Raw genomic sequence first — 27370 nt, forward strand, 5'->3', positions numbered from 1 at the left:
ACGCCCAACCATCATTTATTTTATAGTTATTCATTGTCATTCCGTGAGACAGCTGGAAATTGACTTGTATTGATATCAACATTTCTTCAGCTTGCTTGTGTAATGGACGCTAAACAAGAAATGGAAAAGCTTAAGAAAATATCAAAAGCTCCTAACTGGTACGGAAAACGTAAGCAATTGTAATTGAATCGGCGAGTTGAAAAGGGTACACATTCCAAAATCCTTAGTTTTCAGGAGAAAGGAAAACCTGTTTTGTAGCTAAACGAAAGGTTAGATCAAAAAAGTTTCTATTAGGCATTTATACATCACATTTCTACGTATTCAACTACAAAGTATGGAAATCATATTACGTATGGTTTTCAAGTTATGCCACTTTTTATCTCGAGGAATATGTCCCCTTGTATACGGTAGGTACTCAATTAAGAAAGATCTTTGTAGGGGCAGATAGTGTATAATAAGCTCGCAATATCAAAGGTCTATTAAGCTGTAACACATTTTTACACAAAAATACCCAACCATCATTTCTTTTATAGTTATTCATTGTCATTCCGTCTCTTTAAAGTGTTTTACTTTACGAAGATGTCTAGCTTCCATAACCTCTGAATGGTGTACCGTATGTCTTTTATGTTTAAAATACCGTGAAGATCAGCAACGTTATCGTCATTCTTTCAACGTGTGTTCAATGTTAAATGGAAAAGTCGAATATTTTACAACGATTATATTACTGTCGACAATAAATACCACGAAAATAAACTGCTCACTCGTTTCTTTTTTTCCGCTACACGCCGCTATACAACGCTTGTACAAGGGTCCTGGACTGTATAAGCAATTCAGTGAATAACTATAACAGATGTATACACAGGAGGCTTATACACAGTTTATTAGTAACGAATTTCGCGTAAACGGTGTATAAACCTTGTATAAAAGTTATACACCGTTTATTAGTAAGACGGTTAAGATACAAATCCGTTTTAGGCTCTTTTTTAAAGAATTTATAGGTTTTATTGTGCCTATAAATGCCTGTTTCAGGGATTCGTGCCTATTTGGAGTCTGTCTATTTAATGCCTTTTAACACCCATTTAAATCCGATTTTCTTCCAGTACATTATATATAGCTTGTGTTGTCGAAGTAAGTATTTTCTCGTTTCTCAATATCTGTTTACCCCATTAACAATAAGGAGAATTCTCGGAAGTCTTCAGAAATAGCGCTTGGGGAATTTACTTCAGGACAAACTAGGAACAATTTGACCACGAAGCCTTCCACTCCTCCCACATCCTAAGATGATATGCGTGAACCAGTCAACGTCTATGTTGTACACACCCATATCTCTTGCTGCAAATCGTAGGACGCTTTTGTCTTGAGATCTACTTTGAAGAAGTGATTATGATTGTTGTTTAATGAGGGCTAATATGTAGGTCATCGCCCCTTTGAAGAAGTGTGTGCCGGGCTGAGTGGCTCAGACGGTTGAGGCGCTGGCCTTCTGACCCCAACTTGGCAGGTTCGATCCTGGCTCAGTCCGGTGGTATGTGAATGTAATCAAATACGTCAGCCTCGTGTCGGTAGATTTACTGGCACGTAAAAGAACTCCTGCGGCACTAAATTCCGGCACCTCGGCGTCTCCGAAAACCGTAAAAGAGTAGTTAGCGGGACGTATAACAAATAACATTATTGAAGAAGTGTGTTTGGCAATGCCTAAAAGAAATCTTCCTAGTCCTACTGGCTGAAGGGATGGATCACTGGAGACGCAAACTTCCCTACCGATGGAAGGGTATTCCTCGGCAAAACTTAAAGAAAAGGGGTCCCTTTTATTATTTTTTGACTGAGGACTACGATCATATTTCGTTGTAGCATTTTGTAGGCCTGTTAATTTATGTATTGTGGCTAGTTTTTTGGTTGCAACGCTATATAATTTAGACCATGGATGATGAGGATGCTGTTTATATAAGAGAAGCTATAAAAGCCGTGTTCTGCTCATCGGTTCGATCAAATTTGGCGTTCTTTAAGGCACCTCCAGCGAGCTGCCGGGAGCCATCACAGAATAGGAGAGATGTGGTATGGAGCCCATTAGGATTGTGAAAGAAGTTAGGAGAAGTGTTAAGTAAACATCTGGGAAGGTAGCCGCTATCAGGAAAGTGTTTGATAAGGTCTGCAATGAAATCCAGGTAGAAATAAATAATAGGAGTACCGCTTCATGTGATGTGATATTGAGAGATACTTCCCCACAGTACAAAAACAATCTTCATGACAATAGAATAGGATTGTTACCTGAAAATATAGAAAATTTTGTAAGCTGTAAATTCCTTACATAGTGATTGTGTGTACTATTACATTATAAAGAATTGTTTATGCCTATTTGATAGCCTATTTTACACAATGATGCCTATTTACGCGCCTATTTTGGCTCATTTTAGAGCCTATATGCCTGCCCATGTCAACTGTTTTTAGTGCCTATAAATCCTGGCCCTAATAATATGTAACTGATGCACTGTGGACTCCATATTGACCGGTTGCCTGGCATATGTAGTTGGTTGAGATGCTCGCCCTTTGCATTCAAGGTTGCAGGATCGAATCAGTTGACATTCAAAAGTATTTAAATGCGATAAATCTGTATCATTTATTTTCTGGCATGTTAAAGTGTCATTTTCAAAATTCCGTTACTTTGGCGCCTCTTATTTTTTACAGTTGGCTTTACGTCGCACGGACACAGGTAGGTCTTATGGCGACGATGGAACAGGGAAGGGCTATGAGTTGGAAGGAAGCGACCGTGGCCTTAATTAAGGTACAGTCCCAGCATTTGCCAGGCATGAAAATGGGAAACCATCTTCAGGGCTTCCGACAGTGGGGTTCCGAACCCACTACCTCCCGAATACAAGCTCACAGCTGCGCGCCCTTAACCGCACGGCCAGCTCGCTTGGTTCTCTTAAAATCTATTGAAGAGTCGTTATACATGCAGCACTTACATAAAACAGTAAGATTAAAGTATGAGTGGAATAAGTTGATTGATTGAACCAATTATTTTTATACAACCTTCCTAACATAACTCCCGTTAGTCGAAATTATTGAACTCTGTAAATCACTACAGCTTATCAACAATAGATACGTGGCATTGACAATGGATTATATTTTGTTTTGTGATTTTAAAAATTAATTTTAGTATTGTTAGCTGATAAGCGTGTTAGGTCATGCGGCATTCTGGAGACAACTGTTATCAATGGCTATAGGTTACCTCTTAAGAAATGTAACAAATGATGCAGTATATGCATCAAGATGATCAGCTGAAAAAAAAAAAAAAAAAAAAAAAACGTGGGTGGTTTTCGAGGATAAACAGCAATTACTCATGTTATTCACTGTTGTTTAAAAAGCATGTATGCACTGTTTATTTATAAAAAAGGGAAAACTAGCACTCTGTGACTTATTTCTCAAAGAAAACTTGATCACGTCAAGGAAATTATAAATTAGCATATGAATGCAACTTGATGCTTTATTTTCTTAGTGAAATATAAACGAATACTTTCTCCTTCAGCATTAACACCTTTTCTAGCAATATAACAAGCATTTAGTTTATACATTTTGATTTCCGGAATTTTAGTGTATTTTCGCCTTGTAATTACTTTGTTTTTGTTTTTCTCGAAAGGGATATGTGTGCTTTTGTTTTTTTAGCTCACCAACCTCTCGACCTTGCGTCATTGAAATGAAACAGCTGCGGACGCTAACGTAATGTACAAATATAAGCTAGTCGCAATCATTTGTTGAAGAATTTCATTAATTTAACCCCCTTCTAAATGCTCCTGATTTTCCGTACAGAAATGTATTTATTCTGTAAATATCCCGTCCTGTTAAATTGACAGGAGATACATTCGTAAATACAATCAAGATTTTATTACAGGGGAGGACGCTGTATTTTCAGTGGGTGGTTAGTATCTTGCATCCATTGCAAAGTAGTTTCTTTCATGGATAATGATGATGGAATTATTTTTGACAGTATACAAATCAATGTTCATGCTGTCAGAAATAAATATTTCATTTACTCGAATGTTTATAAGCAGTATATTACTGGAATATTTAATAGTAATATTATATATTAATTCTAATAAGAATGGCAGACTTCTTCCTACCCTTTCAGTGAGTAAAAACGATTGTTGGGTCGGGGTATCTGATAAGGCCTGTTACACTGCTCTGAGATGATGGGCAGTGAATTATACTAGATCATTCCTGGAATGAAAGTTGCAAGAGATCCATGAGAACTAGCACAGGCCTACAGTATTTTGTCACCAGAACGAAATGGTACCAGACAAATGCACCTTTTGGAATGCCTCCTAAAAATATTTTCAGAAGGCAGGTAAATATAAAATCTAACCAGAGACTTAAGTATTTCCCCCTCTCAATTTGATATCAGCCGCGGTTTTATAGCAACATTCTCCAGAAGTCGAAACTGCAAATGGAGTAGCCTTCTTAGTCACAAGACTTTTTTTTTTCCTGTGATGTTGTTCAAGATAGTATGGAGAGCAGATTTTATAATTTATGTTGGTTTTTTTTTTTTTTTTACATGTTATGCTGTATAACTGTTGTCGAGTAACGAATTTTTCAAAATTCGTACCTGCATGTAAATTGTTCAAAATTCGTATCTGCATGTAAGACAATGCGCAGCATACAGTGAAGGAACAAAGTACAATACTGCATACATTTGCATATTTTCGTTCTGAGATGACCTGTGTAATTTACATACTTCGAGTACCGGTAGTTCATAAGTACAACGCAAAAGTATGTGTGTTTGTTCGAAAACACGTCAGTTTGGCGTTCAGCTGCTGTGTCCATCCATGTATCAGAAACCAACATACGGTAAACTGTTTTTCAAGCGATCATTTATAAAACTTCTGAAAGGTTAAAGAAACACGATATGTGTATAATAAGGTCATCGAACTGTCCTTGATGAGTAGGACTTCGTCTAATCCTACCATTGTTTGATACATACATGTGCGTCCCCACCCTTTTCACGTACACTATACAGGAAGCAATGCCCTAGGCCTTGTCACAGCTCTGTAGCAGTTACATACTCAGAGTAGTGCTTTTAGTGTTAGTTCTAACGTCACTAGGTTGCACCATAGCTTCTGATTAAAAATTGTTTCTTGCATGTAAGCCTATGCACTGAAAATATCAACACTGGGCGGATTTGTTAGTTGAAACACACTCGGCCCAGACTTGTATCAAAGAGCACCGAATTCTTTAAATTAACTTGCACTAACTCGCCTGTACAAATTAAAATTCCTTGAGGTGGATGTGCGACTAGCGATGTTGCTGGACCTGGCGAACTAACTGACAGCGTCAAGCAATAACACAGCTGATGAGGAGAAGGGGAACTTCCCCAGCTGGCCCGGACAAACAGCTGCCAGTTGGCTTCTTGCCAAGTCGGCTGGTTTACGCGTGCGCTTAGTTTTCAGTTCAATAGTGTTGATTGCATACATTGGGGCAGGTCAATATGATTACTTTATTATAATATTAAAAAATCTAACACGCTCTAATCACTATTATTGTAGTTATTCTCAGATACCTTGGAAAAGCTCCTTTTTAAAGAAGAGCACACCAAAGCACTAATTTCTAAACTATTTACTATCGAAATTTTGAAATGAAAAGTCATGTCTCTGTGGTTCGGATTTCACGTAAAATTGGAGCTCCCGTAGCCATGTTGATAATAGCAATAGTCACTTAAAACTACAAGCTTGAGCTTTGAATTCTCAAAATTCTTCACTTCGATTGATTGAGAATAGTATGTACTGGAATATCCTCGTCAGTTTCTAGACTTCACACATCATAAGAACACGGGGCCGTCAATCAGAAAGTTACCAAGTTTTCCTTACAAGAAACAGTGTCAATGTTATGCAGCCTCTCCTCGTCTATCGTGCTGCGTTTTATCTTTTTAGTGATCTGTTCTTTCCTGTAGTATTTTATTTGGACCTTTTCAGTAATCTTGCAACTGTATCTTTTCTTAATGTACTTGCTCTGAAACTTTTCCAATTTACTCCCTACGTGAAAATTATTATTGTGAATGTTTACAGCAGGATGCTTTCATCATAGGAAACTTTTATGACAGCAGGTTTCTGAAAAATGTCCAGTGTTCAAAACCCGATTTTCTAGTTCTTTCTATCACTCTGGTACGTACATCCTCCCATGTGTAGAGAAGATTAGTCCTTTGCGTGAAAACTGAATCTTCTATGACTAACATAAAAAATCAGTAGATTGTTTCATTCAAGTTTCATATTTACTACAAGTTTCCCATACAATTATGTAACATTTCTAGTCCTGGTATAGAAACTGCCCGCCAGTAATATTGTCTTTACTATGTGCCCTTACACTCACATCTCTTGAGTTACTCAAACCATATCTACGCAATCTTGATCTGCACAGAAGTATAATGTACCGCCGGAATGTTTCTAGGCCATTACACTACAGTCAACAACGTACAGGTGCATAAAAATGAACAAACAACTCTTACTACGAGCACAGATTATTCATAACACCTAGTATACTGCAAAAATATCTTGGAAACTTTCACATTGATATACCGCCCAATATCCTACAAAAATACCCTGAAAACGATTACGAAAACTGGTTACTTAAAAATGGTTTGAACACCAGAATGAAAATCTGTGCTCAATAACAAAATAAAAAGTGTACTTATGAAGCAAAATAAAACAATCTGCGCTCATTATTCGAAATTATCTGTTTTATTCATTGAAATAAAAACTACAGAAACCAAACCAAACCCCATGGCACAACAGCCCTGGAAGGGCCTTGGCCTACCAAGCGAGCTATTCAGCCGGGGGCCGCTATCTCACCGTCAGATAGTTCCTCAATTGTAATCACGTAGGCTGAGTGGACCTCGAACCAGCCCTCAGATCCAGGTAAAAATCCCTGGCCTGGCCGGGAATCGAACCCGGGGCCTCCGGGTAAGAGGCATGCACGCAACCCCTACAGCACGGGGCCGGCATAAAAACTACAGGCTATTGATTAATCATAATCTCTCAAGGGCTGCAATAGTGACACAACTCAAAAACTCAAGTTCTGAGATAAATAAGTACAAAGTTTCCCTTCGTAGTGAAATGAAGACATCATACGATTAATTTATGAAATAAAGAGCAAGTTTTACTTAATGGCTCGATAGGAATTCGGTTAATAAAAATGTTAACTACTTAAAAATAGCTCCTTTATTCCTCTTGCCAAAGCCATGACCTAGATGTTTTGAGAGGTCACTATTGCTGCAATGCTTTTTTATAGATTATGTTTGACTATCTTGGGAGTTTTGCAGTTTATAATAATGAAACAAATTTACGGACGATGCTGAAGTTTACAATAACTCCGATTCTCCGATTTCGTATTTTTTGAGTTGTGCCACTACTGCAGCCCATGAGCGATATGTTGAGCGAGCAATACTTATCGTAACGAGCACAGGTTATTCGTACTACCCAGTATACTGCAGAAATACCGTGAAAACTTTTACATTGATATACCGCCCAATATCCTACAAACATACCCTGAAAACGATTACGAAAACTGGTTACTTAATCAAAAATTGTTTTAATACCAGAATGAAAATTTGTGTTCAATAAAAAAAAGTGTGCATATGAAACAAAATAAAACAATCTGTACTCATTATTCGAAATTACCATATGCTTTATTAATAGAAATAAAAACTACATGTTCATTGAACTAATTTTAAAATATAGTATTGCTTATGAAATAAAATTAAAATCTATTCACATCAAAGTAAAACTATGCGTTTATTAAACGAAATACAATTCTGTGTTAATTAATCATACGAAAATCCGTGTTCATTATAGTATTGTTTTAACTGTCCTCTTTAATTGAAAACAATGCGTTAGTAGAACATGACATGTGTTCATTAATCCGAATAAAAATCTACGTTCATTAAACAAAGTAAAAAAGATCAGTGTTCATTAACCAAAAATATCAGTAACGAAAGTGTCTGTAACAGTTTGAACAATATGCAGATGTCCAACTGTTTGGCGCGGCCTCTAGATTGTTTTGTTAATTCCTTTACCGAGTTTACGATGTAAATTAGTGCTCCTGTACCGATATTTTTTTTTTCTTCTTGGATGAATTTCCCCTGTGTAAAAGAAATGGTATTGCCGCTGTCGTCTATGAATTCTAGAGATGGTCTTAATATAACTGGACTGTATCGCTATTGACTTTTCCAAAAAATTTGATAGTCATGGGTGACTACTGACAAAAATGAGGGCAACTGAACTACACACAATAGTGACTGACTGGGTGACTAAAGTTGTAGAAAATGTAACTTAGAGAATTGGACTAAGACACTTGGTGGAGCATATTCTGAGTATTCTGAGCCTGTAGCGATAAAGAGGGGAGTTCCACAAGGCAGTACTATTGGACCTTTCTCTTTCTTATAGAGTATATAAATGATACGAGTAAAGAATTGGAATCAAAGGCTCTTTGCGGATGATGTTATAATGTATACAGTAATAAATAAGTTACAAGATTGTGAGCGCCTGCAAAAAGACCCTGACAATGTGAGATGGACAGCAGACGATGGTATGATAGTAAATGGGTGAAAGGTAAGTTTGTGAATTTCACCAAAAGGAAAAACCATCTGTTTTAATTATTGTGTTGATGGAGTGAAAGTACCTCATGGAGATCACTGTGAGTACCTAGAAGTTAATATAAGGAGAGATCTTCATTGGGGTAATCACATAAACGAGCTATTAAATAAAGGTTATGCATTTCTTTATGTGGTGATGAGAGTATTTTGGGGGTTGCAGTAACGATGTCACTGGTAAGACCACATGGGAGTACGGTTCCAGTGTATGGGACCCTCACCAGGTTTACTTGATTCGAGAACTGGAAAAAAATCCAAAGAAAAGCACCACGATTTGTTCTGGGTGCTCCGACTAAACTAGTATTAGGAAAATGTTGCAAACTGTGACTTACGAGTATGGAGACAAGCTGTTCAACTAAGCGGTATGTTCCGAGCTGTCAGTGGAGATATGCGTGGAATGACGTTAGTCGAGGAATAAAGTGGAGTACGAAAAGTAGGAAAGATCAAAAATGAAGATACACTTAGAATTCAAGAGGACAAATTGGGGCAGATATTTGTTTATAGGAAGAGAAGTTGGGGATTGGAATAATTTACCAATAAAATTTAAAAAAGGACTAGGTAAACAACTGACTGGGAATCTGCCTCCTAGGCGACTGCCCTAAATGGAGATCAGCGTGATTGATTTACGTAGGCCTATGTATGGATGCATAGATTGATTGATTGATTGATTCCCTTCGGAATTATGGTAAATTATCTGCTCCAGTCAGACCTGCTTCTCGGCGTGTTGCGTGAAGCCTGTATGTCTGCATTTAGCTGTTGGAAATAGTCAAGGTCGTGTTTTCAGATGCTCTCAAACAAGGCAGTGCTTGCTCTGACGTCATTGCTGTATCCCCGCACCTTGCTAACCAAGCTCAGACTTGAAAGCAGCTACAGTATGAGAAATGATGTACCGGTACAGTATACTGTGCGTCTGTGAACTTTTCATTTCAATTGCTTTGGTATTCTGACAAGTAATTGGAGCAAGTTATCTATAAAAAATATGAGTTTTGTCTGTACATTGCTCAGAATTTAAAAAGAATAGTAGTGTATGTCTGTATTGGTCGTGCCCACAGTAAGAAGGAAATACAATTTTCAATTTCCCGTAATGTATGTATGTACGCGCATCACGAGAAAATAGATGAACAGAATTTAATGAAAATCTGTACGCAACGCTGTGGAATAAGGAACTACAATCTAGGCTATAAATAATGTTATTCAGGCTGGTTGAAATGGTAGTTTAGGGGAAGGTGTAAAATGTAATTCTTCAATGCCTATGTTATTATTGGTCTTATCTTTAAAACTGCATAACAAAAGTTAAAGATAATACAATTTACGATCACTTAGGTTTTATAAAATTTTACCGTACCGGCTATGAGTGGTGGTGATTATTGTTTTAAGAGGAAGTAGAATTAGGCAACCATCCTCAATATAACACTAATCAGAGAGAAAAAATGGAAGGGATCCGACACTTCGAAAAAGAAGATATCGGCCAAAGAAAGACAAGGACCACAAAGGACATGACAATGAAAGTCTCCATAGCCCTCGAATGCTTTAATAGCGTCGGGGTCGAAAAAGAACAAGAGTTGACCAAGGAAGGTCGGACACAAGTAAGTATCGGCCACATCAACGCAGAGCCTCGAGAAAATGGCTGAACAGAATTGAATGAAAATCGACATATTAAGTTCGGGAATAAGGCAACACAGTGTAGGCTATAAATAGTTTGATTCACACTGGGTGAAATGGTAGTTTGGGGGAAGGCCTAAATTTTAATTTGCAAATTAGTGGTCCTACCGATAAATACTACATAACAAAAGTTGTAGAGAATACAATTTCCCGATCATGTATCTCATACAGTTTTACTGCACCAGCTATGGTAAAAGACATTCATAATTTAGACTGTTGTTGCTTACTCCATGCCAACGCCGAACATCGCTAACATGGAAAATATTGTTCAGTCGTGTTAACTGGCGATGGTGGTGCTTATGTCATGATTGTCTTAAGGTGAAAAAGCGCATCCTCATCCGCGCATATCGGTGAGGAAAATTGTAAAGATGACTATCGAAATGAGAAAAAGTCGTGAAGGAAAGTAATGAAAGAAGGGAGAATGACTTCCTTTACATTGGATGTCCTAATAACACAGTCAAAAAAAAGCAAGATGTGAAGGCCTACAATATCGAAGCACGATACTTGGATTTCTTTCATACCGGAAGGAAGAGATCAAATCAAGGTCAGCAATAATATGAAACAATATGAAACTGCAAAGGGCCACAGAGGGCAGAAGTCACGACAAGCCTGACGGAATCTGGGGAACAAAAAATATAACCATGCACATGCTAAGAAATTATCCCGTCAACGACAGGTACTTCATCTAGTACCGTACTTACTAATATAGCATTTGGCGGTTTATACCAGTATTAACAGCATTGAGACACGTCGAAATCAATCTTGATATCCCCTTTGTACCAAAATGAAATCCAAAATCTTATTCAAGAAAACAGCCTTTCTGTTATCATCTCCTCCATAATTATTTCACGCGGCACATTTTGTTCGACAAAAATGTTTCCAGTTGATCATAGGTACCGTATTTCTGGAGTGGGTAGAGCCACCCGGGTTTCTGACCGAGGGTTTAAAAGGCCGGCTACCCGCCGGACGCCACCTGATTTTTCGGGTCAAAAATCCAACTCGAGATTGTCCGGAATTCGAACCTCTGCCGTCTGGGTGCTAAGCCACTGCGCTGATGGTATGTTGACGCATGGTGCCTTTTGAGTTGCGGCGGCTGATTCTGTTCGTAAGACACTTGCAGTAATAATAATAATAATAATAATAATAATAATAATAATAATAATAATAATAATAATAATAATAATAATATTATGATCTTAGCAACTGGATCGCACGCCTTCTGAAGTGGTACCATCAAGACCGACTGCGTTAAGAATGTCGATGGTCTGATTTGCTGCCGTTGATTAACGAAATTAGACTCTATTGGGCGGTAAGTCTGCATTTTGTCGGTTGGATGCAGAAACCGACTTCCTCGCCCGGGATCAAACCTGCAAGCTTGGGATCTACCTCTGATCCACAAAGGCAGCTGAGACGCGTGCGATACTGACGGTGTATAGTTTTGCAACGTATATTTACTTTCTTAACTTACAGGGGATGGGAAGTGATTAGGTCAATGGCTTAGCAGCTGGTTTTCCACCCGGGAGGCTGAGGCTCGAATGCCGTTCGACCCGGAAGAGTTCCATCTCAAAAATGACGTTGCGTCAGGAAGGGCAGCCGATCTTAAAAAACGAACAAAACCAAAATGAGGTTGAGTGGCACGAGCGACCCCAGAAATAGGTGGTATAAGCTGAAGTTTTATTTACTTTCTTTAACTTCTAGGTTTTTAAATATGTGGCATTCTTTTTTCAAGGTCTATATACACAGGTCAGGACAAGCACAAGTAGCCGCCATATTAGGACTAAGTCTGGGCGTTCCCCATAGTCTTTCCGTGTTGGATACAGACGAGTTTCGGATTTAAAAATTGATTTAAGAACAAAAAAGTTTTTTTTTTGCCTTTGATTACATGTAATTAATAGTTTTACCATAGCCTGCGAATTGTGAAATATATTTTTTCATCTATAAGCACCCAGTTTTCATATATTGTGAGCAGTTGCAATGGCATTAAGAACAGACTATATGACAACATTATAATTTTTTCAGCCAGTGGGCCTAATTTAGGGTACCTAAGCATGAACAAAGTAATATAATGATCAAAGAAGTGTGAACGATTAAAATTAAATAATTACATATATGCTAAGGCCGAACACAACATTTGGCCTATTATAATAAATATTAAAGCCATCAATTTAGGCTACATTTCTAGTAACAGGAATAAACGCGTATATTAGAGAACTGCCTTCGTAGTTTAACGGTTTATGTAATTAACAGCCGTCCTTGGGGTCCAGGTTCGATTTCCGGTACTGCGGGAAATTTAAGAATGGTATGTGGTCGAAATGGTACATGCAGCTCACATCTATTGCGGGTGTGCCAAAAAAAAAAAAAAAAAAAAAAAGCCGCAACGCCATGGGGTGACGACACAAGTTTACTGTTATAATGTAATGCGTTTTATTATAATTCGCTTTACGTCGTACCGACACAGACGGGTCTTATGGTGACAATGGGAGGGGAAGGAAACGACCGTGGCCTTAATTAAGGCACAACCCCAGCTTTTGCCGGGTGTGAAAAAGGGAATCCACGGAAAAACCATCCTCAGGGCTGCCGATAGTGTGGTTCGAACCCACTATCTCCCGAACGCAAACTGATGATTACGTGACCCAAGACCCGCAGCCGCTTGCTCGGTGATATACATTCTATACCAATTGTATACACTTTATACAATAATAATACGTTGAATAAGTTATGCAAATTTTACCTTTTTATTTATTTATTTATTTATTTATTTATTTATTTATTTATTTATTTATCTATTTCTTAATCCGTTTGCCGTTCGGGGTTGGTTTTCCCCTCGGACTCAGCGAGGGATCCCACCTCTACCGCCTCAAAGTTAGTATCCTCGAGCGTGAGACTTTGGGTTGGGGGATAAAACTGGGGAGGAGCACCAGTATCTCGCCCAGGCGGCCTCACCTGCTATGCTGAACAGGGACCTTGTTGGGGGATGGGAAGATTGGAAGGGGTAGACAAGGAAGAGGAAAGAAGCGGTCGTGGTGTTAAGTTAGGTACTAACCCGGCATTTGCCTAGAAGAGAAGTGGAAAACCACTTCGAGGATGGCTGAGGCGGGAATCGAACACCCTTTTACTTAGTTGACCTTCTGAGGCTGAATGGACTCCGTTCCAGTCCTCGTACCACTTTTCAAATTTCATGGCAGAGCCGGGAATCGATCCCGGGCCTCCAGGGGTGGTAGCTAATCACACTAACCACTATACCACAAAAGAAAATATAATTAAACTTGGTGATTATTTATTTTTATATAACACAGCTGCGAATGTTCTGTAGGCTGTCCACTTGTGACGTCGGCAATTTTGATCCCCTTTTGCCCTCCTGTTCAGGATTCTAAATAACCTAGTCCCTTTACATGAAGGACTTCTACAACTTGAAGCTATACAATAACCCACGACAACTTAATCTCACTGCACTGTATAACACACAGTGGAAGCCTTTGTTCCCAATATGGCCGCTGCCGCAAATTCTGGGAGCATGACCAGACCTGTGTATATAGATAGACCTTGTCTGTGGTGGATTTCAGCGTTATCAGATCAGTACAGCTTGCGCTGTTGCGACGTAAAGATGGCCGCGCCACTCTCCGTTTTGCACCAAGGAAAAACAGTGCTCCGTAATATTTTTTGGTGTGGTCTGAGGGTGTGCCAGGAGCGGAAATTCATAGAAGACTTTCAGCACAATACGGGGAAAATGTTTTGCCACAGCGGATGCTTCCATTCCATGCTCTGACGTTTGCTCTCTGGTTAAGTGGTGAAACCATGTTTCATCTCCAGTGATAATCCGTTTCAGAAACGTTTCACCTTCGTTAGCGTGACGGTCCAGTAAATGCTGACAGATTCTCACACGATTGCGCTTCTGCTCTTCATTGAGTTTTTTGGAACCCATCTTGAACAGACTTTGTGAAAGTTAAGCCTGTTATGTACTGTATGATTATATATGCAGAACCATGGCTAATGTGCATATGACTCGCCACGTCATCAACAGTCACTCGTCTGTTATTCAGAATCATATCGCGCACTTGTTCTATATTGGGATGAGTTACGGCTGCAGATGGACGCCCGGATCATTCCTCATCCATCACGCTCGTGCGACACCTTTTGAACTGTTCAGTCCACTCCTAAACACCTCTCTGTGGCAAAACAATGTCCCCGTATTGTGCTGAAAGTCTTCTATGAATTTTCGCTCCTGGTACACCCTCAGACCGCTAAAAACGGATTACGGAACGCTGTTCTTCCTTGGTGCAAACAGAAAGTGGCGCGGCCATCTTTACGTTGCATCAGCGCTGAAAACCTACCGGAGACGTAGACAACGGTGCCATCTAGCGGTTGGTGCGCACACAACGCTATCGATGAGGATGATGATGTTTGTTGTTTAAAGGGGCCGAACATCTAGGTCATCGGCCCCTAATGGTACGAAATGTTATGGCAATTTAAAAATCCAGAATCCTCCACTGCCAGATTCGAAAACGTGAGGACGAAGAATGGATGGATGGATATGAAGTTAAAACGATCAGTGTATCCGACCCGCAATGCCCCACATTCCCAGAAACTAGCGTTAAATAATAGTATTACTGACCAAGCGACTGCGTCTAAAGCACAATAGTGAATCGATTATGCTTTTAGTCGAAACGGGTCCAAAATCCAGGTCATCGGCCCCTCATAATGGTACTTATCGCTAGGAAAATAGAACCATGCTATTTGTTATGTTTGCGGTACTAATTAAAAGTAGCATAGAATCGCGGTATTCCACACATTATGGTACTACTCACAGGTACCGTAATGAAATTCGCACATGTAACACAGACTTATGGTGTTTCGCACATTGCGGCGCTATTTACAGGCAACGCAAACCTATGGCCTTCCTCACATAAGGGGACTAACCACAGAGACCCGCACTATCCCGGGGTGTTCCTCACATAGTGGGTACTAAGCATAGGCAAGGCAAAGCCATGGTGTCGCTCATATAGGGGTACGAATCACGGGTACTGTAGAAGCCGGCAACGTACTCTATTGCTACTAATCACAAACCTATTTGGTACCTAATATAGTGGTACTACGCGCAAGTAAAGGGATCCATGATGTTCCCCGCGTGGTGGTACTAATCACAAGTAGTCTCATGGTTCTAATTTGATCATCCCTTGGTCGCCCCTTTTAGTCGCCTCTTACGACAGGCAGGGATACCGTTGGTGTATTCTTCGTCTGCGTCGCCCACCCACAGGGGGTTGTCTGTTTGGTCCGCGAGCGTTATTTTATTTCCCTCAAGTCCGCCGGCAAGCCGGTTAGGACCCCCCTATCCGCCACCTGGGACCCGCCACGTGGGATTATCACCTCTCCCCCTGCTACATCAGCGTAGTAGGTTCGTGGAACGACATAGAGTCAACTCGCTACGATTGTGGCGACTCTAAGCAGACCATCCAGCATACTGTATTATCACCGAGTGTCCAAAATGAAAGTACAGTGGCAACATCACTGATTTTGCTCATGTGTTACCAGAGACAATCAGTTATGTAAACAGCCTAGATATATAGTTTGTCTTATTTTTCTAAATCAGTTAACATGTATGTATGTGTTGTATCTGTAAAGCCATACGCTAAATAAATAAGTATAGGCCTATATGCAATATGTTCGTACTGTTGGCTACTCATCCATCTCTCCTCCAAAGAAAATTCATAGGTTTCTTAGAAGTGAGGGGAACAGGGAACAAGTTCAGGAGAAGCACTATTTATAAATGAGGCAAGCACAAATAAGGGGCTACCATCTACGAAATATTACATTAAAATAGTTCAAGGATGGAGAACATCTGACTAATGACTTAAAAAGAGTTGCTAGGTACACTTTGACATAAAATGTCTTACGGGCTGGAGATCATCCGAAAATGTGCGTAACGAAACAGTGTCATCTAACAGAATGTGTGACGGAAGTGTAACCAAGTAACCCGCACAGCTTTGATGTAAAGTATGAATGGCTAGACAGTGTTACCTAGCAACCGTGCAGGCTAGGTCATACTGCTGGCGGTCATCTGAAATTAACAACCGTTGATGGATGGCCATGACAGAGAGACATTTGGCATATTTATGATCATTTGATTTTCCCATGGGGTATGAAATGTCGTATGGCTTTTAGTGCCGGGATATCCCTGGACGGGTTCGGCTCGCCAGGTGCAGGTCTTTCTATTTGACTCCCGTAGGCGACTTGCGCGTCGTGATGAGGATGAAATGATGATGAAGACAACATATACACCCAGCCCCCGTGCCATTGGAATTAACCAATTAAGGTTAAAATCCCCGACCCGGCCGGGAATCGAACCCGGGACCCTCTGAACCGAAGGCCAGTACGCTGACCGTTCAGCCAACGAGTCGGACTCCCATGGGGTAATTTGACACCATTTTTCGTTGTTATCATTTATTCTGAGACATGTGACTAATGCCTAGTATAGTGTGTAAATATATTGATATTAGGCCTACTTGTTGATATATTGCAAATTATTATAATGGGAATTTTTATCACTATAGGAGAAGCATGAAATATTGAAGAAAAGGAATTAGTCTGTAGGCATAAGAGATACTTTTTCAGGCCAAAGAATTGTCGTCATCATCATCATCATCATCATCCTCATCATCCAGTTATCAATAGAGGGGTAGCAAAAGGAAACTTATAGTTCTGACATAATACCGTAATTACGTGGAATTCTAGCAACGTCTCAATGACTTTTCATTTCCAAAATCCCTACGTGTATTGACAGGAACTCGAACGGCGATTACCTTGGTGAAAGCCAGTGAAAATGTCACTCGAAAGGCGCGCTGAAGCAGGGGTCTAGCAACTCGACTCAAACCCATATGTTCTGGATTCGAATCCCGACGAATTCGGGCGGGATTCTAACTATAGACGCGTGACGGCGTGAAGGGCATCCAACCAAGTTTTACTCTGAGCCTGCGTCCTCTGCTGTTCCAACAAAACCGTAGAAAAGTGGCGTAGAAAAGAATGCATAGGCCTGCAATAAATAAAGACATACTCATACATTTTCTTCAGCTTCTTCCAGGTATTTCTAGGGTTACTGGAGCAACCCAGGCTCATTTTGGTTTTGACCGGGCCGACTGCCCTTCCTGACGCAACGTGATTTTTCAGGTGTAAATTCCTACCCATGATCGATACGGATTCGAACATCGGCCGTCCGGGCGGGAATGCTAGCAGTTTTAATTATCATTTCATTTCTTTTCACCTCGTACCATTAGGGGTCGATGACCTAGCTGTTAGGAAACAACAAACATCATCCGTCATAGATTAATAATAATAATAATAATAATAATAATAATAATAATAATAATAATAATGGTTTTACCTCCCTCTATCTACTACGTTTTTCGGATACGCTGAAGTGCCGGAATATTGTCCGGCAGTTCTAATTTTACATGCCAGTTAATTATCGACGCGAGGCTGACGTATTTGAGCACCTTCAAATACCACCGGACAGAGACAAGATCGAACCTCCCAAGGTGGGCTCAGACGGCCAGCGCTCTGCAGTCTTGAGTTAACCAGCCCGGCTTACTGGTTACATATTATTTTTATCATCTATCAGAAAGTTCTTTATTCCACTTCGCCTTCAGCTATAGCAAGCTATAGCAGCTATAGCAAGTTATGTAGGCTACCATGAAAAGTAAAATCATAAAATATAACAATCAGTAACGAAGTACTTTGCTGGTGTCTGACCAGCAAATTATTTACAAAAATGAAAATAAAATACCCGTACCTGGCATTACTTCCAACTGTCAATGAAACTGCACGGGATAATCACACGCATTTTCAGGTTGGCAAACTGGAAGTCTATTCGATTGTTAGACGGGTTGTTTTATACATGGATAAACTCCGCTTGACATCACATTGTGTTGTGGAAGCAAATTTGAATAAAATAAGTTTATCCGGGGAAATTTCTGGTTCAGAACCCTTAAAGTTTGCTTCTTGTACACAAAGAATGTCACATTTTGCGAAGCGTAGAATAATCTACTTTAGACAACAGAACCCTTTCCAATTTTGCACAAATGTATCAGTCACTTCACCGTTTGCTCGCTTTAGATCATCCTTACTTTCTTTTACAATTTCCAGTGTATCACAAAGTGGATGCACTGATCTTGGTATTCTGCCGAAGTTTGATATTATTGTTACGTGCGCAAGTGGTTATCAGCCCTGTCGTAGCTCCCTTCATTATTTCCTGGAAGGGATGAGTGGGTCAGGCCAGGGACCTCCCAGCCGGCCTTGGGATGAATGTCCGGTCTCTCCTTGTATTGTTCTTTCGCCTGGTTTCCTCTTAGGGTGCGATTATAGTAAAGAGGCGGGGAGTGCGGAGAGGAGAACAGAGGAATCAAAATAATGTAACAGCATGTGTAGAATTATAGTGGAGAAGAGCGGAGAGCTGCGAGGAAGGATGTGTACATTAGCGGTGTAGAGCGAAACAAAATGATTTAACATAGTGGTAACCAGCGCTGTCGGGTAAGTTCGGCAACCCTCGGTCGTTTTTCGTTGGATACGCGGTTTCCTTCCTCAGATCGTAGCATTTTTTGTAAAACGTAGACCACGTGTGTTAGTTCACTTTTTTAAAATGTCTTTTTCCTCCGAGCAATTAATAAGAGCAGTTTTTATACGTCGGCCATTATGGGGATAATGGGACAAGAAACACAACAACAGATACATTTTGGACAAGCTTTGGGAACAGACGGCTTCTGAACTGCAGAGTAAAAGTGTCTCGGACTCACAAGTTGCAGGATGTAATCGAATGTTGGAATAGACATCCTATAACACTGCTGAAATTTATCTGGATGCAAGCGCAATTTCTGTTATAAACCACTGAATTCGCCGTTTTCTGGCCTATCCGTATTAATACTGACGCAAATGCGATAACAGGTATAACTTGAGAACAGTATTTTCTCACCCATGGTAACTAATGCAGATATCGAGCTCGATTATTATTATTATTATTATTATACGATTATTATTATTATTATTATTATTATTATTATTATTATTATTGTATATATAGCTGTGAAGTGTTACATCAATTTATTATTATTATTATTACAACAATGTTAGTATTTATATTATTATTATGATACGATCGCGTTGTGTGTGGGGTTAGTGTTATTATTATTTACGTAGTTGAATGATCGTATGGTGCGTGAGATTATGAAACATGTGTTGTACATGGACATTTATATTAGTTCCGTTAATGTAAATTAATATTATGTAATTTATTCTTGCCTGTATAATTTGTAATCCATAATTGTGAAACACACTGTAACTTCCAGAATGGTATAGGCACTATAACAATTGAGAATATTCTCTACATTGTAACCTATGTATTGGACACTCTAGAAGTTTCACGAAGATATTTTTTGTAAGATTACTTTCCAGACGCCTGGCCAGGCACATATATAAGGAGCAATGTTAACAGCGACGAGTGAGTTGTGAGTTGTGGAACAAGTTGCTGTTAGTTACTGCTGAGTTATTGTTTACTAGCACGTGGCTGACATGCCGAGTTAGGCAGTCTTCACATTGAAGTGACATGCTTGTATGCAGTCAACTGTTTTATTTTTGTTCCAAGGTTGTAACTTCTATGTGCTGTGTTATTCAGTTGTTTTTAATAATGACGGCTTAGTTGATATCCTCGAAGTGAAGTGTTTGTTGTGATTCTGTGATCAAGGTTATGAGAGTGTGTACTTTGTGAAGATATGTGAATAAAATTCATTGTACCAACTGACAGCATCGTGTGTGCATCTGTGTGGTTGCGTTAATACGATGAACATTCCATCGCCTTGTGTTTCTAGCTGAACATGCAGTTCATAATAATATTTAGCCGCATTACTATTTCAACACGTCCATTTACGATACTTCGACAGAAACATCATCCCAACACTAGAAACTGTGATCAGGTTCAGTAAACTCAGACAATGGACAGTCCTCATAATCGGAGCATAGCACCGCTCTACTATAAACACTAAGCACTCTCCGCTATCCTCTCCAATCTCCTCTTCGCCGCTCCACTATAAACGCAGACTTAAGCCTTCTGGAACGCGAAACGTACAGCAGTAGTTGTTGCAGTGAGTTAGCATTAGTAGTGCACGTCACGGTCGTTGTCGCTGAGTATATTGGATGAGTATGAAGGAGGGGCTCTGTGGTGTAGTGGTTAGCGTGATTAGCTGCCACCCCCGGAGATCCGGGTTCGATTCCCGGCTCTGCCACGAAATTTGAAAAGTGGTATGAGGGCTGGAACGGGGTCCACTCAGCCTAGGGAGGTCAACCTCAGCCATCCTGGAAGTGGTTTTCCGTGGTTTCCCACTTCTCCTCCAGGCAAATGCCGGGATGGTACCTCACTTAAGGCCACGGCCGCTTCCTTCCCTCTTCTGTCCCATCCAATCTCCCCATCCCTCTACAAGGTCCCTGTTCAGCATAGCAGGTGAGGCCGCCTGGGCGAGGTACTGGTCATTCTCCCCAGTTGTATCCCCCGACCCAAAGTCTGAATCTCCAGGACACTGCCCTTGAGGCGGTAGAGGTGGGATCCCTCGCTGAGTCCGAGGGAAAAGCCAACCCTGGAGGGTAAACAGATTAAGATAAGAAGAAGATGAAGGAGGCTAATGTTCAAGTGTGGCCGCTGTTGTTTGGTAGTGCTGTGTCTTGCCGAGTAATATGTGCTGAGCAGTTCACTGTGTGGGGCGCTACGTGCAATAATAGTGCAATAATAGTGTGAGTGACGGACCTCTCTGGAGCCGAGTCATGGAAAAGTCGTACGTCGTGATTACTAACAGACTGTGTATTCGAATCTGTGTGCGTGAAGCTGCTGATTTGAGTGACTGAGCGTGCGAAGCGAAGCGAAGTGAAAAGTGAGCTGTTAATCAAGATTAAGGAAGGACTCCGTCCCAGGTAAAGACTGCCCAGTTGGAACAGCAGTGGAGGACCAAAGACTCTAAATAGTTCTGTAAGAAGAACTGCTGTCAACCATTCTCAAATATAATTGTGTGTAACTTACTAATTAGATCATTTTACATTACATTAGATCGATAAAACAGACAGTATTTTATTTGTAGCATTAGTGTGCCAAGTTTCTGACCAAACTCGTATAAGAAATCAAATCTTGTTCAATTTTAATACATGGCGAATCAGAAGGATCATACTCTTGAATTACACACACACACACACGCACGCACGAAGGGAATCATAATTCCTGCAGTAATATTGAGTAGCATTGAACCACGTCTTCCAGCAAGTAAGATGTTGAAGAGGTAGAGCAGGAGCTGTTCTTTTCGTCTTCTGTACTCGAACTGGAGCTTTCAGGAACATTTTCTTCCAGTCAGAAAATAGCCTGCCTACGTTTGGGTTATTGCTTCGAATCTCTTCTGCACTCCAAGCGAACCATGGGCGAGACACGTAACATGGGCCATTTTGGGGTAAAGTAGTTAAAGTCCTTTCCTTGCCTTCGTCATGTAGCCTAAGGGGCGACTTCAGAATAAAGTAGAATTCTTTCCCTCTTTATACCATCTGGCCAGAGTAGCTTCATAGTATCATCAAACAGCACTGCTCTGGAGGAATTATGTACTTTCTCCAGAACTTCACATGTTAGAAGAAACACTTCACCAGGCCGGCCATTTTTTATTACACCAATAATAATGTTAGCTATACCTATCTCCCATCAGCATCGGTTGTTTCTTCCACTTCTTAAAATTAAAAACAGATATCAGCATACATTAAAATATTGTAATTCAAAACCGGTTTTCGGAAGCTTAATTCCATCATCAGAGAACATTCAAAATTAAAATATCAAAAGCCACATAACTGCGTCGCCTCGATTTTTAAAGGTAGAGGACATTTGTACTTGTAGTTGGATCGCCTACACCGATCCCATATGTCGATGTTTGTATAAGCTTTTAGCTCCCGTGAAATGTAGCGGTCAGCGATCCATTCGGATTTTAGGCCTACGTTGCTTAGCTATGAATATCTCCGATTATGAGTTAAAGGGGTAAAATAGGATAACATGATGGCAAGCATAGTTGGCGGCCATACAAATTTTAGTGAAAAATGGAAGAGTATGTATAGGTACTTTAAGGCAGAAACAGGTTACACGAAGGACATTCCAGGAACCATTAATGGGCAAGGGGAGTGTGTATGCGAGGATCTTAAATAAGCAGAAGTATTCAGTCAGCAGTATGTAAAGATTGTTGGTTACAAGGATAATGTCCAGATAGAGGAGGTGACTGATACTAAAGAAGTATTAAAATTTACCTATGACAGCAATGGCGTTTACAGTAAGATACAAAAGTTGAAAACTAGAAAAGCAGCTGGAATTTATAAGGTTTCGGGGGATATATTAAAGACAATGGGTTGGGATATAGTACCATATCTGAAGTACTTGTTTGATTATTGTTTGCATAAAGGAACTTTACCAATGAATGGAGAGTTGCTATAGTAGCCCCTGTATATAAAGAAAAGGGTGATAGCCATAAAGCTGAAAATCACAGGCCAGTCAGTTTGACATGCATTGTATGTAAGCTTTGGGAAAGCATTCATTCCGATTATATAAGACATGTTTGCGAAATTAATAACTGGTTTGATAGAAGGCAGTTTGGGTTTAGGAAAGGTTATTCCACTGATGCCCAACTTGTAGGATTCCAGCAAGATATAGCAGATATCCTGGATTCATGGGGTCAATTGGACTGTATCGCGACTGACCTGTCTAAGGCATTTGATAGGGTAGATAATGGGAGACTACTGGCAAAAATGAGTGCAATTGGACTTGACAAAAGAGTGACTGAAAAAAGAACTCAGAGAATTAAGAATCTGTCCCTGTAATAATTAAGAGGGGAATTCCTCAAGGCAGTATTATTGGACCTTTATGTTTTCATATATATATCAATGATATGTGTAAAGAAGTGTAATCAGACATAAGGCTTTCGCAGATGATGTTATTCTGTACAGAGTAATAAATAAGTTACAAGATTGTGAGCAACTGCAAAATGACCTCGATAATGTGAGATGGACAGTAGGCAATGGTATGATGATAAACGGGGATAAAAGTCAGGTTGTGAGTTTCACAAATAGGAAAAGTCCTCTGAGTTACTGCGTTGATGGGGTGAAAGTTTCCTTTGGGGATCATTGTAAATACCTAGGTATTAATATAAAGAAAGATCTTCATTGGGTTAATCACATAAATATGATTGTAAATAAAGGGTACAGATCTCTGCACATGGTTATGAGGATATTTAGGGGCTGTAGTAAAGATGTAAAGAAGAGAGCATATTTGGCTCTGGTGAGACCCCAACTAGAGTACGGTTCCAGTGTATGGGACCCTCACCAGGATTACTTGATTCAGGAACTGGAAAAAATCCAAAGAAAAGCAGCTCGATTTGTTCTGGGCGATTTCGGACAAAAGAGTAGCGTTACAAAAATGTTGCAAAGTTTGGGCTGAGAAGACTTGGGAGAAAGGAGACGAGCTGCTCGACTAAGTGGTATGTTCCGAGCTGTCAGTGGAGAAATGGCGTGGGAGGACATCACTAGACGAATAAGTTTGAGTGGTGTTTTTAAAAGTAGGAAAGATCACAATAAAGTTGGAATTCAAGAGGACAAATTGGGGCAAATATTCGTTTATAGGAAGGGGAGTTCGGGATTGGAATAACTTGCCAAGGGAGATGTTCAATACATTTCCAATTTCTTTGCAATCATTTTATAAAAGGCTAGGAAAACAACTGATAGGGAATCTGCCACCTGGGCGACTGCCCTAAATGCAGATCAGTAGTGATTGATTGATTGATTGATTGATTGATTGATAGTGCCAGCTTAAAAGTAGTTTAGACACTATTCTGGTAGTATAGTAGAGTTATGACAATTTGCTTTATGTCGCACCGTCACAGATAGGTCTCATGGCGAGGATGGGATAGGAAAGAGCTAGGAGTGGGAATGTAGTGGTAGTGGCCCCAGGTAGTATAGTAGATGGACACGTCTCAAAAGCCAGTAAATTAGAAATTAAAGCTTTGTTTCGACTTTCTTACCATGCTGGTATGCTGAGATCAGTTTATATATTATTACAATACGGAGCGCACGTCCTGACGTATTAAGGTCAGAAATTATAGGTCTGTTACTGATGGAAAATAACAACAGATCGTTGCCCCTTTTAACAAGAACTGTGTATTTATCCATTCTTATTTATTTCACCGCGGTCCGACTCATTGGCTGAACGGTCAGCGCTGAGGCCTTCGGTTCAGAGGGTCCCGAGTTCATTCCCAGCCGGGTCGGGGATTTTAATCGCCTCGGATTAATTATTCTGGCTCGGGGACTGGGTGTCTGTGTTTGTCCCACTACCTTCCTCTTCTTATTCACACAACACAACACACTACACTACCAACCACCACAGAAACACGCAATAGTGATTACATCCCTCCATATAGGGTTGGCGTCAGGAAGGGCCGTAAAACAGGGCCAAATCCACATGTGCGGCACAGTTCGCACCCGTAACCCCACGGGTGTGGGAAAAGCGGTAGAAAAAGAAGACGATTTATTCCACCGCGATTCAATAGTTGCCTATGATCCAGAGGTCGAAATGGCAGTGCGCTACTGTACTTAAGGCAGCGAGGGCCCTTTTTTCGCCTTATTCAAAATACTGTCTTTCACTGTCAAGGTTCAGCTCATTAGGACCTTTCAATGAGCCTCATATGTCCATACTTGTACTGCTACCTGCTAAAAATATATTGAAGGCACTGAAGCTGAGATATATTCCTTACACAGCAAGATACGACCTACCTGTTGCAGTAGTAATTTAGGATAGTTTACTACAGAAACTAACGTATACTTGGGGACAAAACATGACGGCCTCGGTTCTCGGAAGCACCCTGCTGAGTTAACGAGTTCGAAGTGATCCTTGTTTGGTGTGGAGAGGTTGCCAAACTTATTCCACAATCTTTTCAGTCTTTACTGTATCTTTATGTCGAGCGCAATAGACGATTTGGCAACTCCGGCTGCAGTAGACGATGTAAATCCTGTAAGCCGCTAATAGACACCAGGCTGCCGCTAAAGAGTAGTGTTATGAGACGAGGTCATCATGTTTTGTTCCCAAGTATACCGGTAATATAAAAAGTATATTGAATATGGCAAAAATATTACTTTATATAGAACTAGCAAATGTACCCGTGCTTCGCTACGGCACTGTACCTTGGAATTCTACGTAAATTCCTGCACACGCAATAAGTAAGATTATATTAAATTGCATCTCTCTTAGCGCTATCTGAGAATCACCACGGGGAGGACCCCATACGTTGTTTGGAATGTAAGGTGCGCGTTGGGGAGTTTTGATGGTAATGGCAGGCCACGTTTCCTACTGCCATTCACAATCGAGTTCGGGAGTTTCTACTATAATAGCAGGCTCAGTTGTCTACTGCCATTTGCAATCGAGATGGGGAGTTTTCCTTATAAAGTCATGTCCCTTTTCGTAATGCCAATCACAATCGAGTTGGAGAGATTTTATTATAATCGAGAAATGCAGCTCTATCTAACGTATAAAAGTTCGAGGTACGATAAAAAGTCATAGGACCAAAGTTGTAGATCTCCCCAAATTAAGCACAGACTATGGTATCTGTTTTGTGATATGATTTACCATTTAGCCACCAATTACTCTGAAGCGAAGGCCTGCACCTTCATTAAAATTGCCTTCATACTTCGATATTTTTGGGGGCCAAAAATTACACATTTGAACAGCTTAAATGATCCAAATATCTAAAAATGCATAACATTAACCCATGACCGTTTCCTTCCCAAGAACTTCAGGGAGTGAGAGGATGAAAGTATTTCATTTCGAAAACTGAATCGGCAATTTATCTTTCGTTTATTGTAAACAGAGGCACATTTGCTATTTAATCAATGTTGCGTGGTACAGTCTACACGTACCCGGTATTATAAAATGAAGTCCCCGCTAGGTGTCCGAGTTCCTGCGGGCCGATCTTGGGAACCGCCAAACAGATTTTGATCGGATTGTTACCGTTGTATAGAGTATTTATGGAGGAAGGTTTAGTTATGTGGAACATTAGGCTCAATCTACGACAAAAGGGAGCCCAGAAGTAACAGTCTAATGAAGAAAATCGAAGAAACAACGACTGTCCGAAAGCTTTCTTGGTTTATGCTGCCTGGACCGTCAACATTAGAATCCTAGTATGTGTGGAAGAAATGTTGAGCATAAAGGGCTGAAAAAAAAAAAAAAAAAAAGGGTAGTCCTCGGTATCTCGGTAAGGGTTTATGTGTTACAGTTTGCAGTAAAAATTTCACCTTAACATTAAAAAAAACATATTTGGAGATTAATCCTCTAATCCTTACTAAAATAAACTTCGTTCGGCTCAATAATCTTATGTTTTAACATTTTTTTACAAAGTATAATTTGCATGTATGATTTAGGAATTATTGTCGTTTTAATGAAGGCACAGGATTAATTTAACTATCACATGGGGATAATGGATCGAACTAACAGCCATTACATTACATTACATTACATACATTCATACATCATCGTGGGCCAAGAATGAGCATAGTAGATTCGATTGTTGGCTGTGCCACGAATTGAATATTGGTTCGAATAGAAAAGTTTCGAGCATCCTAGTTATTATGTTATTATATTAAGTTATTATGTGTGATTTTATACATAAATACAAGGTGATTTCCGGGACTGTAACTGAAATTAACGCCACGACCGCTTCTTTTTCCAAATTCCAACTCAGCTAATTGCAATAAATTACAAACACCTATACAGACACCCTACAAACACATGTTATCAGGCACTAATATTGTGTATAAAGAGTGGATCGAGATGCTCCAAGCTCCTAACATTAAGCAGCAGCACCGTTAGGTTTATGTGCAGTAGGCTTACATACATAGGCTATATACATACACAGCTTGTAGCAGAAGCATATAGGAAACAGGAACATGATAGCTGTTAAGTAATGAAAATAATAAAAATGGAAAACATGCATATATAATGAGGTAACCGAAAGATCTGCACGTGAAAGAATGTGTGTCACCAAT

General features: G+C 40.0%; 2 protein-coding genes across 5 annotated transcripts in view; one reads left to right on the top strand and one right to left on the bottom strand.

The window, feature by feature from the left end:
• Adck5 (aarF domain containing kinase 5) overlaps positions 1-27370 on the top strand; it is a 458263-nt gene that overhangs the window by 104064 nt on the left and 326829 nt on the right. The gene's annotated exons all lie outside the window — the stretch shown is intronic.
• The window catches only part of TP53INP (Tumor protein p53 inducible nuclear protein), a 186111-nt gene that overhangs the window by 58010 nt on the left and 100731 nt on the right, over positions 1-27370 (bottom strand). Inside the window, exon 1 of one of the 4 annotated variants that reach the window (XM_067159740.2) lies at positions 5248-5338. The exons of the other annotated variants lie outside the window; for them this stretch is intronic. The gene's annotated coding sequence lies outside the window, so the exon portion shown is untranslated. Of the gene's footprint in view, positions 1-5247; positions 5339-27370 lie in introns of those variants that run through there. 4 annotated transcript variants of the gene reach the window in all.

This window comes from Anabrus simplex, chromosome 1, assembly GCF_040414725.1.
Source record: "Anabrus simplex isolate iqAnaSimp1 chromosome 1, ASM4041472v1, whole genome shotgun sequence".
In the NCBI taxonomy this organism is placed as follows: Eukaryota; Metazoa; Arthropoda; class Insecta; order Orthoptera; family Tettigoniidae; genus Anabrus; species Anabrus simplex.